This window comes from Amblyomma mixtum, chromosome 6 (genome assembly GCF_055824585.1).
Source record: "Amblyomma mixtum isolate Tamu chromosome 6, ASM5582458v1, whole genome shotgun sequence".
Taxonomy (NCBI): domain Eukaryota; kingdom Metazoa; phylum Arthropoda; class Arachnida; order Ixodida; family Ixodidae; genus Amblyomma; species Amblyomma mixtum.
The window spans coordinates 155688595-155694473 of record NC_143017.1 but is presented as its reverse complement, the minus strand read 5'-3'; the positions used below and the strand labels follow the sequence as shown (position 1 = coordinate 155694473).

The following is a 5879-nucleotide window of genomic DNA, read 5'->3' as shown; positions in this document are numbered from 1 at the left end:
CCGAAGTCTCGTGTTGCCATCTTCTTCTCTTCCATGCATCCCGGGCGTCCATCATCTAGCCGCTGTTTCCGATAAAATAATTTTAAGCTTTTACAACACTGGATAGTTACAAAGTGTAGCGGCTTATATAGTGTCTTTTGGAGACGAAAACTTAACTCGCTGTTACTGCGCTCAGTTACTCAAGACCTCTAACCGAACATGCATGTACAGGTCGAAGAAATATGAAAGAAGAACACATCATTAGCGCCCAGTAATCGATTGCTCCTTAAATATGAATGAGAAGTATATAATTTTTTTTCGAATGAGTATTACTCTATATAGACATGCATGGTGTATCTTATATATTACCTAAGTTCTATGCGGAAGTAAAAACACATACGGCTATTAAGTGTGAAATAAGTGTTCTCTACCTCTTACTCGTACCTGTATATAGGTCAAATGTGTTTTTCACAACACGTCGCGCTATCATGATTATTCAAGCTCGAAGGACGTTTGCAAGAAGTGCGACTGTAATCGAACGTGATCGTCTATTAGGGACTCAACAAGAAAGAAACTGAAGTTGGAGAATAAACATAATATGGTTCAGCTCTGTGGATTTTCATGGAGTCAACTTGAAGCGATCTTCGCCATTCACGTGTTTCTCGAACACACGTTCATAAAAGACGACTAGACCGAAAATTCTAAATTATTGAAACTTTATACTGTCTGCCACTGAGCTTATGCAAGTCACGAGTTGTAAATAAGCGACTGAAATCGGTGCTAACGAAGTAGGCGCGAACAAGCAGATATCCAAGAACGCTAAAAATGGTTTTTCTGTGTTGTCTTTGGAAGGGAGAACTCGGCAGAACCTATGCGCTCCTGATTTGGCAGAATGGGAAAGAAAGAGCCGCGTCCTTGAAGTGCTTTATATCAGGTGGCCTAGAAAACCACATGACCGGAACTTGTCAAGCCGGACCGAACAGGCAATAGGAAGACTGGGCCAAGGTTCACAGAGCCGCTGTCTCCTCCACTGTAGACCTTTATTACCTTCATATGGCGGAGCCGTGCTCGTATCAGGTATCATATATGCACCGCAAGCCTTATATGAAGATCAGAAGTCAGCCACGAAAAAGAGGCGGTATTATTGAGAACGCCGTCATGAGCTCGCAGGCATCTCCTTTGTTGAACGATGTCTTGGTATTAAAGTCTTCATTATAAGTACTTGTTAAGTCATGATTAATATTAACGGGGCAGCTATAACTATAACACCCCATGATTACAGGTGCAGTGCGACGGAGGAACATTGAACAGGTTTCTCAGATATGCCTTCAGGAGTATTAAAATATGCAGGTATGCACATGTAAATGGATAGGATTATATATATGTAAGCACGTGTGGAAGTAATTGCAAGTTACTATAGCTAATAGTGTACCCCACCTTGGGTTAGTGATCCGGGGACTTTTGCTTTACAAACAGCGCTATGAGCACATGAGACGCGCCTCATAGCGAACTCCGGACTCCTCCATGGATTTATATCGTATATTAACAACACTGATGCATATAGCTAAAAGGAACTGAAGTTGTCTTAGATTCTTTTTATCGGAGCTACACCAACGATCACGCACTAAAGGTAAGACATGCAATAATTATAGTGTCGCCGGACAACTATATTATACGAACACCTCAAGATGAAGAAACGACTGCCTTTTGACGTTGTATCTTCTTTTTATTTTGAGTTAATTTTGTGGCCTAAGACAGATGCCTTGATATGCATCATAAAAATTTGGCTTATCATGCCTAATTCGAATTTCATATTACTCGTGAAAACAAAAACGAAATGGGGGGGGGGGGGGGGGTGCTTTACCGCGCCTACCGTTCTGGTTGATCGGTGTTCGAGTGGAAGTCACTAGACGTGATGCTTCTCACCGCTGAACAAATCAAAACCACAGTTTCTCCTTTTCCGCCTGTCAACGCATTCTGGTGAAATTAGCGTCATGCATGCAGAAAAGGTATGTAAGTTGGCCGTATAGCCATTGCTTGCTATTCCGTTGTGATTTATCGTTTCGCATCAATATGCACATGTTTGTTTGTGCATAATTTAAGATACTGATCAAAGCAATGCCTTCCTCATACTCCCGACACGAAGCACTTCGTCGGCAGCTACACAGATTTCTCACATCCTCGCAGCAAGAAAAGTTAGTGCTTATACCGAATGCGAAGCCATTGTGCCGCACCACGATAGAGCTCATGTGGGTGCTAATGAGTAAATACTACATAGACTTAAATTTCTCCATATTTGGAGAACGCACACATTGAGAGTTTAAGAGACACCGAGACGAATTACGACTACAAGTTGTGATTGTAGAACAAGCTGCATGTACGGGACATAATCAGAACTGTATAGGTCAGGCTTCAAAGCCTATATACATTCATCGCTGAACATAAGGATGGAAAGAAGCATTCTGGTGACTTGAGCTTCTAACCGCGACGACTTATGAAAGTCGAAGATGTGTAATAATTTTGCTGTCTCTGCCAATATGCGCTAGCGCCAGACTGCGCACCGCGCGTGAGTTTTAATCCTCTGCAGTTCACATGAGAAGCGATGTTTGCTCGAGTATGCTGAACAGACCAGCGGCCATGCTGCATGACCGAGCCAAAGCAAGCGTAAGACTTCGTCCCACTTTACAGGAGGTATTCCTAGGCCTGGATTGGGAACAGCTGAGGATAAGTGTTAATGAAGAATACTTTACTAATCGGAGATTAGCTGATGACATTGCCTTCCTAAGTCACCCAAAGGGACGAACTGCAAAGCATGATTAATGAGTTAGACAGGCAGAGCAGAATGGTGGGTCTAAAAATTAATACGCAGAAACCGAAGTAATGTTCAACAATCTCACAAGGAAACAGCAGTTAACGATTGGTAGCAAGGTGCTGGAAGTGGTAAGGGAATACGTCTACTTAGGGCAGGCAGTGGCCGCTGAATCAGATCACGAGAGGGAAATAACTAGAAGAATAAGAATAGGGTGGAGCGCATATTGCACGTTCTCTGAGATCATGAATGGCAGTGTACCAATATCCATCAAGAGAAAAGTATATAACGGCTGTGTCTTACCGGTAGTCACCTCTGGGGCAGAAACGTGGAGAAAATGGTTCAGCTTAAGGACAGCGTAGCGAGCTATGTAAAGAAAACTGATAGGTGTAAAGTTAAGAGACCGTAAGCAGACAGAGTGAGTCAGGGAACAAACAAACCTCTTAGTCGAAATCATGAGGAAGAAAGGGGCTTGGGCAGGGCATGTAATGCGAAGGCAATATAACCGATGGTCCCTAAGGGTAACGTGGTGGATTCCAAGAGAAGAGCGTAACAGGGGGCGGCAGAAATGTGGGTGGGCGAATGAGATTAAGTTTGCGGGGATACGGTGACCGCAGCTGGCGTGGGACAGGGTTAATTGAAGAGACATGGGAGAGGGCTTTTCCCTGCAGTGGGCGTAGTCAGGCCGATGATGATGTTACTGGAAGCTTGTACGTCGGGATATTTATAGGTATAATAAAGTGACAGATGTCGTCAGAATTATATATCGCCACAGCGCGGCAAGAGGAAACGGCGCTTGTGAAGGCCGTCTTTCTGATGGTACATACAAAGGCCCTGGACGAACACACATATATGAAGGTGTATATACCTATATATACGAGGTGTTGCAGAGAAGCCGGCCACTAATTTTTTTAAAATAGGGTTTATGAGTTATGAAGACAGCTTCTAAGGCAGAATTACTGCATTTTCGGAGAACATCAAATAACAGGCGAAATAAGTGAATAGTTAGCCGGTCGTTAGTAATGCCCGTATATATATTTTTTTTTAATTTCGAAAACGCGATTACCCTCAGCGCGTTCGCTCGACAAAATTTGGCAATTTAGACTATTTACGTGCACTGGAGTGGTTGCTTTGCCATGCAGCATGCTTTTCAAAAGCGCGGGTATTTTGGCACGAAGTAGTCGAAATTTGTTAATTGAGTTCGAATGAAGAAGGCTTCGCTACGGGCCTGTACAACCGCCTCCTCCTTCACATGTGTAACGCTCTCGGCAGAGAAGATATCAAGCCGCTCAGAGTAATAGACACAAGTCGTGGTAACAACTGCAGCGCACAGGGTAGGCTGGAAATTCAGAAGACAGGCGCTTGCAAGGGCGCGCGTAAACTGAAATGCATACCAATAGCCACTGGAAGAGCGTCTTAGATCTACTGCGTGATATAGCCCACCCACAACGAAATCAAGTGCCCAAAAAAATCCTTCAATTTTCGCCTTCTCCGCTGCTGTCTCTTTTCCTGAACCTCAGCGGCTGACCTGCACAAGCAAACAGCGAAAAAACTGGAAAGTGTCGGCGGGGGGTTTTGGCGAATTTTGGCTGCTTATCATTATGGAGCGACACACCCTCACCTTGCACGCATACCGAAGCATTTAGTTGGTCTTTCTTTCCTGATCCAATAGAGCTAGGGAAATGAAATGCCTGTTCATGTCTGTACCCACTTATAGTCCGACAGCATTTGAAACAAGTCTTGATCAATATTTTGTATACAGCTAACTTGTTGTTCCCCATATTATTTTGCATGTGCATTTTTGTTTTGCGTGCCGCAAGCATCAGCGTGACAGTATTCGAAGGCTGCTTGGCAAGTGGAATAACTTCATAATGCTGGTTCAACAGCCCAACCACACACAGACCAAGAAAGAGACAAGACACACAAACCAGCGCTGGTGGTCTCTTTCTTGGTCTGTGTGTGTTTGCGCTGTTCAACCACCATTATGAATCTACACCAACTAGCCCAATCTGCAGTTCTTCTACGGAATAACTTCACTTATTCGTAGTAATAATGTGTCACGTTCCAACTTTCAGCATTGGATCTAGGTTTTCTTCAAAACGCTTGTATTTCCTGCCACTAACGGTCCTTACATCAGGGTAAATATAGTACGGTTAAATAAATAAATATGCTTCAAAATTCAGGCGCTCAGGGGAAGAAGTGCGCAGCATTTTTCATTGCCGACCGTTCGATCGGCAAGCATCAAAGAAGTTATCGAACTCAGTTTCGGCACACGGGCGATCCGCACCCAAACAGAAGACCGCGCAACTCCCCGCCACCGCCAGCCTCAAAGCTACGCCGCCTGCCGCGCGGGACGTGTTCGCGCCCCGCGCGACTCGGAAGTACAGTCTCCAGTTCCTCGGCGACGCCTCGCAGAAGGAGGCGAGGAGCCGCGACCCACATCGCGCCCCGCACCGGGGCAGCGGAGCGGCGGGTGCGGTTTCCCCGGGTTTCCCTTTCGGCGCCGCCGCCGTCGGTGACGCAGGCAAGAAGAAGAAGCAGGGGTCGCAAGCGAGGTGCGGGTCGTCGTCTCCCCTCCCCTCTTCCATACCCCGCTGACCTCGGCGGCGACAAAGACCCGGAAAGGGAGTCTGGCGGAAATGGAAAGTATACAGAGCCTACTATACCAGCCGCCGCTGCTATAGCTGCTGCTTCCGTCCGTCTGCACGTAGGCCTCGCCGAAGCGCAGCTCAAGTGGTCGCCGTTCTTCCGCCACGCGACCCGCCGTCTCTCGCGTGTCCTGAACGTGCGCTGTTTCATGCGAGAAAAGGACTCTGTGGGGTTAGATAATCCGACGTGAACATCCGCGTTTTTCATCGTTTCTATTTCACATTTCCCTATACTATAGTGACATGTGGGCAGCACAAAGGGTGAATTGCGTCGCCTTGTGGCTGATGGTTAGATTCACTTGATTGCAGCGTTGCTGACGTCACTGAGCGCAGAAGCTCTCCGAAGCAGAAACCGACAGGGTTAATCATTCAAAATAAAGATAAAGTGTGCGAATTGTATTTTTGTCACTCTTATACAGTGAAGAAGCAAGTTTTACAAGCTA

The 5879-nt window shown here is 45.8% G+C and overlaps 1 protein-coding gene across 3 annotated transcripts in view; it reads right to left on the bottom strand.

Annotated features, from left to right (window-relative positions):
* LOC149340904 (uncharacterized) overlaps nt 1-5879 on the bottom strand; it is a 347683-nt gene that overhangs the window by 198260 nt on the left and 143544 nt on the right. The window lies entirely within an intron of this gene.